At 31.5% G+C, this 13,816-nt stretch overlaps 2 long non-coding RNA genes across 2 annotated transcripts; both read left to right on the forward strand.

The window, feature by feature from the left end:
* Nucleotides 1–4,171: 4,171 nt before the first annotated feature.
* On the forward strand, nt 4,172–6,331 carry LOC146896963 (uncharacterized). The gene is made up of 2 exons (XR_015021521.1): nt 4,172–4,346; nt 6,139–6,331. It is a non-coding gene; the product is annotated as an uncharacterized LOC146896963 (long non-coding RNA).
* Nucleotides 6,332–9,807: 3,476 nt separating this feature from the next.
* LOC146896964 (uncharacterized) lies at nt 9,808–10,134 on the forward strand. The gene is made up of 2 exons (XR_015022164.1): nt 9,808–9,941; nt 9,989–10,134. It is a non-coding gene; the product is annotated as an uncharacterized LOC146896964 (long non-coding RNA).
* The last annotated feature ends 3,682 nt before the right edge of the window (nt 10,135–13,816 follow it).

Raw genomic sequence — 13,816 nt, forward strand, 5'->3', positions numbered from 1 at the left:
TGCTAATATTTACAACAGACTAAATGAAAAGAACAAATGACATCCCAAAGTCAAGATAGTTTACGACTACAGTCCAAAGCGATACGTCAAAATAGAAGAAATTCAAAGAGTTCAACAACAAAGATCTACTTTGGAGCAACTCGAATTTGCAAGTTCTTCTGTGACTTTTCGAGATCAAAGATGAGCTTACCACCTTCTTCCATCACTCGTTTTCTGCAGAAATTGAACCACTGCCCACCGAAGTAATTTTCATAGCTTGCTCTATCCGCGGTAATGAGGTGACAGTTATATTGTCTCTGTGTCTGGTCATCAATGAGAGTGATTGTTTTGCGCTTTCCTTTCAGAATTGTTCTTGACACCTCGTTTGGGAAATGCTAAACAGGAAAATAACTGCAATATTAGTCTAATGCATATTTACATGGATAAGATGTATGCGAATATAGTTACATATAATTTATAAAATAAAGGTAGCATAACTGATTTTAAGCTAAAGAAAATGTAGCATGACCAATTAACATTGTTGAAACAAATGAAAATTAAGCATCACTTACGCGTGTGCATATATAGCTAGCACCATTTGACATTGATGTCTTCGAACATTTGGTGCAACTCTCATAATACAATCCAAACTGGTTAGGATTGAATTTAGTTGTTTTCCAAATAGTGATGCAGTATGTTTCCTAACACATATTATGCACATGAAATAAAGAATAATGCAATATATATTTTTAATTTGTGCGTAAAAAAACACAAAGCATGTTTGTGTATAAAAAAAAGCAGACACTGACTAAGTTTATAAATTCAGCAATTGGTCTAACCTGAGACAGTTTGGAAAAATCGTTGTACGAAGTACGTTGAGAAGAAGTCGAACTCTGACTTAAGTTCTAACTGAAGCTTTGACTCTGAGCTTGAGAAGTGTTAAGGTCATGACAACAATTCAAGAAACATGGTCAAAAAACAATCAAATCGGATTGTGAAATAATAAGTTACTCTACCACTGTATTGTGAAATCATAATGCAAACTTACTAAGTCTTAAATTTCTCAACAACCGGATGATGTAGGTTGATGAGCAGCTTCGAACCTGACCAATTGTTACATATATTTGGGTTGCCATTGACTACAAAATGGAAGCAAAGAACTCAAGGTAAATAGATGGTAAATGATAAAGCTACGGAGTATTTTTCCCATAGTGTTACATCAACTATATTCCCACTACATAAGGAAAGACATCTTTCGGGTCATTATCAAACTTATACAAAATCCTATCATTTGATGCAGAAAATAATATCTTTTCTATTTAGCAATGTTTAGTTTTTTTGAATAAGAAAAAGATATGCATAGTTTGTTACGATATAAATGTGCAATATATATATATAAGATAAGTATAATTTTTTTAGGCATCTATACCTTTTTTGAAGAAAAGACATCTACAATTTTACTTTTAATTAAAATCAAAAATTTATAAAAATTATACGCATTAGCGTAACAAAAAAAAAACAGACACACATAAAATATTACTCTAAACGCTAATATGTGTGTCTGTATATTTGCGAGGTTGATGAAAGAAAATAGTTTCCCTCAAATAAAAAAATTGGAAAATAGTTAAAAGTTTTTAAAAATATTAAAATTGGAAAATAGTTAAAAAAAAAATATCGGTGAGGTAGCACTCAACCAAGCAACACTAAAAAATTATATGCATCAGCGTAACAAAAACACAGACGGACATAAAATATTACTCTAAGGGTGCGTTTGATGGTCACGATAGGGAGATAGGATATGATACATTAATCATATCCTACTTAAATCTCATGTTTGATGCACCACAGTGATATGATAAAATAAACCATTTTCCTATCCTATCATGACTTTCCTTTGTAATTTCTATCCTGAGTATAGGCTAGGCTAGAAATTATCCTGATGGAATTAGAAGATATTTCCTTATTTATTATCTTAATATTCTGCCGTTTTTAAAATATTGTCATTTTTAAAATAATGATAGCATGTATTTTCTATTATAATTAATAACATGCCATTTTTACAATATTTAATTAATTATGAGAGCAATTTTTTCATTTAATTATAATGATATTCTGTTTGTTATCATGTGTGCATCAAACACATGATATGATTAATGTTTATCATGTCCTTATCATATCCTATCTCTATCCAATTTTATATCATATCCTGACCATCAAACGGACCCTAAACGTTAATGTGTGTGTAAATATTTGCGAGGTTGAAGAAAGGAAATAAAAGTATTTGGTATTATTATATGACAGTGTGAATAAAAATATTTGTGAGGTTGTGATGATTAAACAATATTGAAATTAAAATAATTGATAGTGTATTTGACCTAACTTCTCCTTAAAAATGTAGAGAAGTTGGAAAAAAGTCGGGTCAAACGATACCTTAATCTCCCACAACGGCAATGTAGAAGTAACTGAATTTAGGTGAAAAAATTGAAAAATAGTTTAAAAAAATAAAAATTGGAAAATAGTTAAAAATATAAAAATAATAAAATAATTAAAAAATGGTGAGGGGCAAAATGGGAAATGCACCCTAAAAATGATGAGGTGGCACTAACCACACCACATCAATAGGAAATTACAAAAATGCCCCTCTTAGGGACAAAATGGTAAAATCATTGGGATTTATCTTTATAATATAGTAAGTAGATTCAGTATTTTTTTTTTTTGGGTTAATTATTCAATATATTTTCTAATCAAAAGAATAAAAAAAATTATTTGATTACTTTTTTGAAGAGGAACAGATATTTTGATTACTAATTTTTTTTTTATTTTGAATAATTAAATACTATTTTTCATTGTTGGACTTTAATTTTCCTTCAAAAAAAAAATTGTTGGACTTTAATTTATTTTTTAATTTTCAATTAAACCTACCCTACTCGGATTGATGGCCGGTTGGGTTTTTATATATTTTATTTATTTTGGTTCTTATATCTAAATTGATTTGCATATAATAATTAAACTCTTAATTATGAAATCCACTTGAATTTTAAGGTTACTCACTATTACTTGCAAATATATCATGTTATCAAAACATGAGATAATATATATTAAAATGAATGTCAAATTATCATGGGTAATCTACTTAAAATTGACCCAGCTCACTTGATCACAGTCGCAACCTGAACTACACTAAAATTTATGCATCAAATAGTTTTAAAATCTTTTCTCTACTGAAATATATTTCGGTGAACATAATTTTGCTTAAAGTACGTTTTGTAGCTGATCCTTTTTTTTTTGTCGATTTTTGTGATTTGAGGCTGATCCTGTTTCATATCTTCATAGGAAAAACCTTAGTTTATGTCCACGCACGGGTCTTAGACTAGTAGTACACACAAACACAGGTTCTGATTGTCATTTCAATGTGAATATAGTTACAGGAATATAATATACATACAAGTTTCTGCTAAATATAATCCTTAGTAAACAATTCTAGTTATTAATAAACTTCATATAATCCTTAGTTATGCTAAATATATCTTAGTGTTGTCGGTAGGTAGCATAAAGCATGTTAAATTAACAACTTTCCATAGACCTTAGTGAAATTTCGTGTTTACTGTCAGGGACCTAACTGATAGTAAGTATGCACAGTCAGGGACCTAACAGTAAGTTGAGGATATCGATTTTCGGTTCAAGGACCAAAGTGACCATTTTCAACTTTCACTTTAGTCCCTGTGACACGTCATACTCCTTGTCATCATAAGCCATGTGTCACATCTTTACTTAACAGATTTTTTTAACGGCAAGGACTAAAGTGATAACGGAAGTACAGAGTCAGCAACTTCTGTGTGTTTAATCCTAAGTCAGGGACTTATGTGACAGCGAGGTGCACAGTGAAGGATTAAAGTGACTATTTACTCGAAAAAAATATATATAAATGTTTAAATAAACCTGCCTGCAGCACAACACCCCATCACAAGGCCATGAAGATGACGAGGAACTCTAGTTATTTTAGTAAGAATCCATGCAAGAGTTGTCCCAATTGTAGCACCCAAAAATAATAGCATATTTCCATTAGTTATTATTTATTAAATTACCTTAATTTAATATAACATTTTATGAGTGTGTTAATGGGATAGAAGCAAATAAGGTTATATTGGAAAAGAAAATAAAGAGTAATGGCATAGCTGTCATTTTACAAACATAAGTTTTTATATTTAAGGCTAAGTCAACAATTAGGGAAAGAAAAAAATCTCTCACAACTTCTCCACGTTCTGACTCACGTTGGGCATAACCAAAACCCCCACTCCCATTTGACCTCTCTAAGAACAGCAAGAAGAATCCCCAATCTTTCTCTTCATTTATGACTCTTTAATCAGGTGAGTTCTAATCAAGTATTAATTTCTGAAATACAATTTATTGGTATGGTTTACTTTGATGAAAACCTAACTATCAATCGGAGGATATTTATAAGATTCATCTAGGGTGATGTGGGGTCGATATACTATCTTACTGATGAACTATGAATTAATTATATATATATATATATATATATATATATATATATATATATATATATATATATAGGGGTTTGCTAGAACACACCCACTAGTTTTTATGTGGGAGTGTTTTAGCAAAGCTACATCTTAGGGTGTAATTAACCACTTTTTAGTTATTTACTTGCTAAAACACTCCCACATAAAAACTAGTGGGTGTGTTCTAGCAAATGCCTATAGGATTTGCTAGAACACACCCACTTGTTTTTGTTAGAAGGTGTGTTATAGCAACATACACCTTAGGGTGTATTTAACCACTTTTTAGTTATTTACTTGCTAAAACACTCCCACATGAAAACTAGTGGGTGTGTTCTAGCAAACCCCATATATATATATATATATATATATCTGATATTCAATCCACTGTTTCCATTATGTCGTGGCTATATGTGTTAATCGGTTTACTCTGTCTATGTTAATTGTGGACTGTGAATTGATGCCCTGCCACTTATACACCGTGTATGTATATATTCTTGATCTTTGAGAAATTACTACTACCTCCAATTGCTACTTGATGCATTATGGTTTAGTGGTAAGTCTCTAGTTAAATAATATGGATCCTGATGGTGTTTCACGGATAGTGAACTTCCTCATTATTAATATGATGATTTGGTTCTTGTTTTAATTTCATTTCATTTCTTCATATTATACAATCAATTAATTAATTATGGAAATATAGTTTTGGATTTTTTGTGGATTTATAACTAGTGAAGGATAGGTGCTACGGCAATTGCATATGGGTATACATATATATATATATATATATATATATATATATATATATATATATATATATATATATATATATATATATATATATATATATATATATATAACTTATGTTTCAGTTTGAATCATCACCGTCCATGGATATATATGTTTGGTGGCTATACTTATGAATTATGTGTTGGATTTCAAGCATTGTAATCTACTGTTATATGTATTATTATTTATAGATCATTAAAGGGATACTGTTAAGAGTCCCACATCGGTTAGGAGTTGGCCTGACAATTTGTTTATAAGTGGGGGCAATCCTCACCTCACAAGCTGGTTTTGTGGGGTTGTGTTAGGCCCAACCACGATTTCTAAGATGGTATCAGAGCCTCTTCACGATTTTGGGCCACCTGTTGTCAGGTTTCCGTTATCGGGCCACCCGTCATTTATGTTCACGCTTCAGATGTGTAATCCTGAGCGTGAGGGGGTGTGTTAAGAGTCCCACATCGGTTAGGAGTTGGCCTGACAATTTGTTTATAAGTGGGGGCAATCCTCACCTCACAAGCCGGTTTTGTGGGGTTGTGTTAGGCCCAACCACGATTTCTAAGAGATACTAATTAAGCAAATCAAGGGTAATAATTAAAAGACACAAATTGTGAGGCAGAAGGGTATTCCCAAAACACATGGGGTACCCTAAGTAAGTTCGGTAAGGGCAGGTAAATGGGGCGCCATTTACGACTTATTAGTCTACCTTACCGGTTATCTAGATATAATCAAATAGTTGGTAAGAATTTTATATGCAAAAGCTTAATAATTATTGCCGATGAGGCGAGGTGCATGTATGATTTATTTATGAACTCACTGAGATGTATTCTCATTCCAATTAGTTTGCATGTTACAGATAAGTGAACTGATAAAGCCAAGGCGAAGGAGACTTGAGGAGTTGTTCGGCGTGGCAGCCTTTCTCTCAGTTTCGTTTACTTTTATTCGTTAATAATTTGAAGTACGTGACTCGGTACTCCTTTGGATACTTCATGTAATAAGTGCTATGTTTATTTGAGTTATAAACCTTAAGTTTCAACCAGTTACTAGTACCTTAGCGAACATTCTATATTATATTCTAGTTAATAATATGGAGTGTTACACCAATAATATATCTCAGAAGAATATTTAACGGCATAAACCACCTATATAATTAATTCATCAAATCACCCCTCAAAAAATAAATCATCAAAGCAATTAAGCATCTCTTCTTAATTCCAAAAATCAATTAAACCGAGAAATGAATGGAAACAAATGTCATATGCGGACCAAATGTGTATCTAGGTCCAAAATAAATTTTAAAATGGGGGCTTTTAAAACAACTAAAATAAGATATCATAAGGACATATGTCCTCCTAATTAGTCCTAACAATCGTAAGACCCATAATTTACAGATTTGCATCTCATTTGGAATTGGAAGAAACCACACTAAATTGAAACATTTGTTTGGTTAATGTCTCATTAGAGAATCTTAACCAATTTTAGGCGCCATAAATGGATTAGATTAGTTTCTTCTAATTGTTTGCCTCAGTGTCATTCTTATTCTTAAATGGATTAGGGTTTTAATAACTTTAGTGAGAACATTTTTTGGTTTGAAGAATTCGAGAGTTAGTGAAAAAGAATTGGCACGCCAATTTCAACCATACTTGGCGTGAGGGAAATTGCCGCGTAGATTAACTTGCGAACTTCACTCTTAGCTTAAACATTATAGATTTTCTCATCGTTCACAATATTCCTTTGGATGCGTTGAAGATTCTCTTAGTTGATGATACCTCTCGAGTCGCTTCTCCTAGGCTTGTTAGAATATTTTTAGGTTGTGTTTGATTGTTTCTTCTTTGGCGGTCAGGCCCTCTCTTTTACCCAAACAAAAGGGTTGACAAGTTGTGATTGATTGCCAAGTAATTATTAATTATAATTTGTTGCCAAGTAATGTTCTATTTCTCATTTAATCCTTTTAAAAACGAAATAAGAGAGGATTGAAAGAAAGACAAAAAAAAAAAAAACTGTTCAGAATGAGAATGATTTAAATTTTATACCTATATATCGATCATGAAACCTTTTAAAAACGAAACAAGAGAGGATTGAAAGAAAGACAAAAAAAAAAAAAAAAACTGTTCAGAATGAGAATGATTTAAATTTTATACCTATATATGGATCATGGAAAAAAAATATTGGTGGTTTAAAAATTAATTAACTTACAATATTGAGGTGCTTCTTGGCATTCTTTGTGAGTATGCCAATGTTATCAAGTGCAAGTACAGCCCCAATAATAGCAATGAACAAAGTGTTCACAACTGGGGCTAATGCAACTAGGAAAAGCTTCAAGAAGTTCATATTGAGATATCTTTTTGCACCACTCTAAATCAAGTTGTATATTATATATATGAAACAATTTCAGCTTTCAAATAAACACCAAATATAATGAAAGGGATTTTTTAATATTTCTCTTAGAGGTAATCACTAATATGATTATTTTTGTTAACACAACCAATTGGATTATGGACAAAATGGCTGTAGAGTGATGACGTTAGCCATTTTGAATTTATAAGGACTTTTCAAATATAATACCTTTGAAAATTTAACAACCAAAGCTAATTTTAATGTTTATTTATAAATTAAAAATTATAAAATAAATTATCACAATTTTTTTCATAACTTGAGCAAACACGCTTATTATTATTATTATTATTATTATTATTATTATTATTATTATTATTATTATAATTATTATTATTATTATTATTATTATTATTATTATTAGTATTCTTTGTTATCATTTATATTTATATTATAACTATTTGTGATTTTAGAATCATCTACAGCCAATTTTGTGAAAATAAGAAAATAATATTGTCTTGGCTATACAATTACATGAACCCTACAATACTTCTAATTAATGAACAAAATAAATGAAAACATATGTATATATATACCCCAATTAGATATATAAATGATTTTTTTTAAAGACTAATTAGATAAATGATGTCAACCGAGTCAAGATAATTTCAACCCATCTTTTTCTATTTCAGTGAAGGGTTAGGCAGCAACATTCCTCACCCCCACAAAAACATTTCTAAAAAAAATCACAAATGATTCCAAAAACTTCATGACACATAACTTGTTTAAAGTACTTACGACACAAAATTCATTTTTTTCTTCAAATAAATAAAGCTTATCCCAAATTGTTATGAGAGCTTTTTTTTCGCCTAGGAATGTGCTCTTTCAAACAGGATTTGTCTAGAACGCTCCAGACAGAATTTGTCTAAAAGTAAAATTTTGAACATAACTTCATCAACCTCACTAAAATTTAGACTTAATACTCAATTCACTCACTCCTACACTTTTTTGGCACACTTAATCATTGATTGCTTATTCAATTATGACAACTATTTATGTTTAGTTTATATATGTTTCAATATGAGATCAATTTCATATTTTGTTGAATATTTATTTCAGAAATTTAGTGCTCGAGATGACCTATTGAAATGTGTTTGAAATGAAAACCATTATTAGTGTTTGTTTTTATTTTTTTACAAGGTTAGATCATGGTGAAAATAGAAGAAAGATGACATTGGAATTGGGATGTGAAAGGGATGAGAAATAAAAAAGAATACAAGAAGTTGTTGGAATAAGATACATGATCCATAAAATGTGATTGTCAATTCATATTATGAAATGTGCTTTTAGAAGATTAGCATATTGTGTGAAAAACACAATCATGTGATGACATCTCATAAACATGATCGAAAGTAACAAAAAAAAATATGGATCATGTATATCTTGACAAAAATATGGATAAAAAACATGGATCATTTTGGTGTGTTTCCTCCTCGCACACCTTGTACGGTTGGAAGCACCTTTGAGTATATATATCATTTTGATTTGTTAAAAAAAAATGGATCATGACAAAAATATGATCGAAATACAATCGTGATCACATTGTCAACATGTTTTTGGTGAGATGCACTTATGAATTAATTAGATCTTACTAAAGTAAAAAAAATACTTATGCACTTTTAGTGAAGTTCTATTCAAGTTTAACCTTGGTAATAAATGTTGAACAAGTGACTTCAAACACACAAGAGGGGGGTGAATTCTGATCTTTAAGAAGTTTTTAAAAAATAAGCACTAAAAATTATTTTAACCAAAGTAGAAAAAAATGCTTATAGAAGTTTTTAATAAATGCGAAAAATAAAGATGTTAAAGGTAAAATAAATAACAACAAAAAATAAAAGAGATAAGGGAAGAGAGAAAAGACACAAGAAGTTTATACTAGTTCGGCCTAGAACAACAAGGCCTAGTCTAGTCCCCAAGGAAAAGCCCCTTGAGATTTTCACTGCTCAAGCTTTTAATTAGGATAAGCCGGTAACCTTTACAAATAACGAACACTCTCCAAACAAAACAATCCTTTGTAGAAGAGTCTCTAAAACCAAGAGATATCACCTCTCTTGAAAATTTGGGATCGCACCCAATACAAAAGAAATATAATAATTTAAATGATTACACCGAATGTGTAGATAAAAACAACTTGAAGCTCAAAAGATTACAAAGCAAACTATATAGTATATAAGCTCTCAAATAAAATAGAAGTGATCAAGTGAGAAAATAGCAATGCACGTTTGAGAGGGAGAAAGAGTTTTTGACTGTAAGTTGCAAGTCAAGGTGTTTGAGAGGGAGAAAGAGTTTTTGACTGTAAGTTGCAAGTCAAGGTGTGAATGAATGTGTTTGCCAAAGCTCTTATTTATACTGAAAATATGATAGAGGAGCGTTGAAAAAAAATTCAGCCAATGCACAATTAAAACCAATTACCGTTGCACTTCAATGCCCATAATAAAATTGATTATGTTGAAACAAAGTCAATTGCCATTTCATGGTCAGAGGCTGTGTGTCAACGGTAATACACAATCTTCCTTTTCAATGAGTATCAAAAAGAAATATGCCATTTAAAGTATATGAAAGTTCAGCCAAATAATAGACCACGTTGAAGCTATTTTAGGCATAATGGTTGAAAACAAAAAAACATGTAATGCCATATATAAAAAACATGCTGAACTATTATTCTTATTATATGATACCATATACAATACAATAATTGATATGGCTAAGATAAGACTAACACTAGCAATTGTTAATGCATGCCAAACTTTATTTTTATGCTAAAAGATATATGCAATTTCCAAAATAAATTATATTTCATGCAAAAATATTTTCATGTAAAATCACTTTAGAAGAAAAAAAACATTGTGAGTGTGTGATTTATTTAAATGAGACCTTTTTACTATTTACATAAGGTTCCTAAAAAGAAATATTCTTCTAGTCCATAGCTTGAATAATTTAGATCCCTTTGACCGCTTTTTGTTAACGAGTTCTTCCTTTGTCAATCATCAAAATAAGATTATCATGTCAAGGCATATATTCACAATAAAAAATTGATTCATAAACTGATAGATCATTGAAATAAACGAATTAATAATAAAATCTAATTATGTGGTTTAGGTTTTGGGTTATCTGTTTTGAATTAGGTGAAAGTGATATCTGAACCAATAAAAATCAAGTTTGATTTAGACCTTAACATGAAGAGAAAAAAATTGAACAAATTTAATTGATTTGTATCTTTGAGTTCTTTGAGTCATTAGTTTGATTCTTACGTATCCTTAGATCTGATGATTTTTTTTGGCTGATCTAATCAGTATAGAGTTGTTTCATATTTTGCAAGAATATGGGTTCAACCACTTTAATCCTTGAGATGTGTCTCATCTTCATTAGTATCAAAAACCTAACTAACGTAAACTTTCTTTAATGACAAAAAAAGTTATTAGGAAAGATTTCGTTCATGTAACAATGATTGGATACTAAAATAATCATGTTGTTCATTAACAAATGCTGGGTGTGGAGACATCGCCTTTTTGCATGGGAGGAAGATAACGTGAGGGAGTGCACTTTATTATTACATAACATTGTTTTGCAGGATAATGTCCCAGATACTTGGAGATGGCGTTTAGATCCTACTCACGGTTACACAGTTCGTGAAGCTTACCGTTTGCTCAATTCCAACCCGCAAGTAGATAGAAGCATGGTTGTTGATGTGTGGCACAAATACATTCCGACAAAAGTGTCTCTGTTTGTGTGGTGTTTGCTTCGTAATCGTCTTCACACGAAGGATAATCTGTTGCGGCGAAGAGTGATTCAGGTTGCTGATACAGTGTGTGCCTATGGGTGCGGGGAATCAGAGTCAGTAAATCATCTATTTTTAGAGTGTGATGTGCCCAATATGGTGTGGCTGTATGTGATTCATTGGATAGGTATACCGACGGTGCTTCCTTGTCAGGTGTGGGAACATCATGCTCAATTTACATTATTACCAGGTATTCCTCGAAGCTTTCAGTGTATCTTCAAAGTGATTTGGTATGCTAGTGTTTGGGTGATTTGGAAGGATCGTAATGATCGCGCCTTCAAAAATACAGGTTCTCATTTCTCCGCCCTCCTAGAGAAAATCAAATTGCATTCTTTTTTGTGGCTGAAAGCTAAATGGCCGTCTTTTCATTTATGTTATCATGATTGGTGGCAACACCCGCTGATTAGTGTGGGTGTTAGCATGTAAATATTTCTTTGTTGGTATCCTTTCTCCCTTGTCAACATCTTCTTGTAGACTTTTGATCGTTGCTTTTCCTTCGTACACCTTGTTCCGGGATCAGCAACGTCTTTGTTAATATATATATATCATTTTGATTTGTTCAAAAAAAAAAAAAAAAATACATCCGAGGAAGATAAGAAGAAACATATTTTCATTGATTTCATGATCAAGAATGTAAATATAAGCAAAGTAGACGATTCTATGATGATAACTGGAATAGTGGCACCTCCAGCAGCTATGGTAGCTAAGAGAACAGGACAATCTGTGCCTCAACTAAGTGTTATAAAAGCCATTCCTGATGTTATCTTTGTTCCAACAGCTACTATTTTAGCTCTCATTGCTGTTAAAGTCACCAAAAGAATGTCATTGAAGAAATTGAATCCTATTTAATTTTCACTTTTAATGTAATAACATGACTAATCTCCAATTGTTTGTAATTGTGCTATGTTTAGTTTAACAAGGCAGTGGAAAAATGGATGTGTTAATTAGAACTTGTCCACTGATGTTAATAAGGCAGTGGCTCTTATTGCTGTAAAGGTTACCAAAAGAATGTCATTCAAGAAATTGAATCCTATTTAATTTTCCCTCTTAATGTAATAACATGACTAATCTCTAATTGCTTGTAATTGTGCAATGTTTAGTTTGATGTTTCATACCATTCATGTCATTTCCAATGCAAATAATTGTCAACCTCAAATTATTGAACAGATATTAAACTTTCAGGTTCCAAGAGCATTTGAGCATAACACCGAACCCTCAAAATTACAGTCTTTCTACACCATAGAGCCAAAATCTTGCGCAAAAGATGATATAATTCTCTGACGAAGAGCATGCATAACCCACTAATTAGAAGTACTTCAGTAAATACTGCTCGTCTTTTCCTTTCTCTCAACTCTTCTTCTTCCTCATTAGTACTAGTCTCACGATTTGAAATATGCTTCCCCATAACCTTCAAATAGATATCCTTGTATGTCTGTGTATCTAAACCCTCCTCGTCAATCATTTTATGTATAGCATCAAATTTAGCATCCCAGGCTTCATGCTTTGCGAGTGATTCCTACTGGTTAAGAGACATTGATGCTAAAGAATTCAAATATGCACATTAACTAAAATTGTGAAACTTGTGTCAAAAGCATTACTAAAAGCCCCCATAAACGGCTTTGCCTATACCCCATGAGGAAGCTTTCTCTTTGTGCATTCTACTTTTTGCTCCTTTGGTTTCTCCTCGCGAGGAAGTTCTCCCTTTGAGCTAGCAATTTGCGGCGCTTGTGAGGTGGCCATTGGGGAGATACTATGATGTTGGCTACGTTCCTTTAAATTCCTTTAAACTGATAGAAAGAGAAATTTCATAATAATGAAAATAATAACAATAAAATCGGAGAACATGTCTATAAGAAATCATAAGTTACAACAAATCTAATAACAGTTTGGTTATTGATGTTAGCCAATCAACTAAAACCCTCCAAAATTGAAAGGATGAAAGTACCTAGAGCAAATTATGGAAGAAAGAAAACGAACTCTCTGAAACCGTGATCGATGAGGGAGGGAGGGAATAACGGCAACCCTTGCTTGAACCAAAAGTCTAACAAGTATGTAATTACCACTGATTTCATGATTAAGAATGTGAATATGAGTAATGTAGATGATTCTATGATGATCAGCTATGGCAGCTATGACTAATCTCTAATTGCTTGTGATTGTGCAATATTAATTTTCATGTCATTTCCAATGCAAATACTTGTGAGCTTCGAGTTATTGAACAAATATTAAACTTAACAAATAAATACTGTATAACAATTTTACACCTTAGACTAACGTGACAAAAAAAGTTGAACTTTCATCTTCTAAGAGCTTTTTTTTCTCCTTTTATATAACTCCTTGAAATTTGACAATCCAAATGATT

The sequence above is a fragment of the Medicago sativa genome, chromosome 8 (assembly GCF_051527215.1).
Source record: "Medicago sativa cultivar Bolivia chromosome 8, Bolivia_mono, whole genome shotgun sequence".
Classification (NCBI taxonomy): Eukaryota; Viridiplantae; Streptophyta; class Magnoliopsida; order Fabales; family Fabaceae; genus Medicago; species Medicago sativa.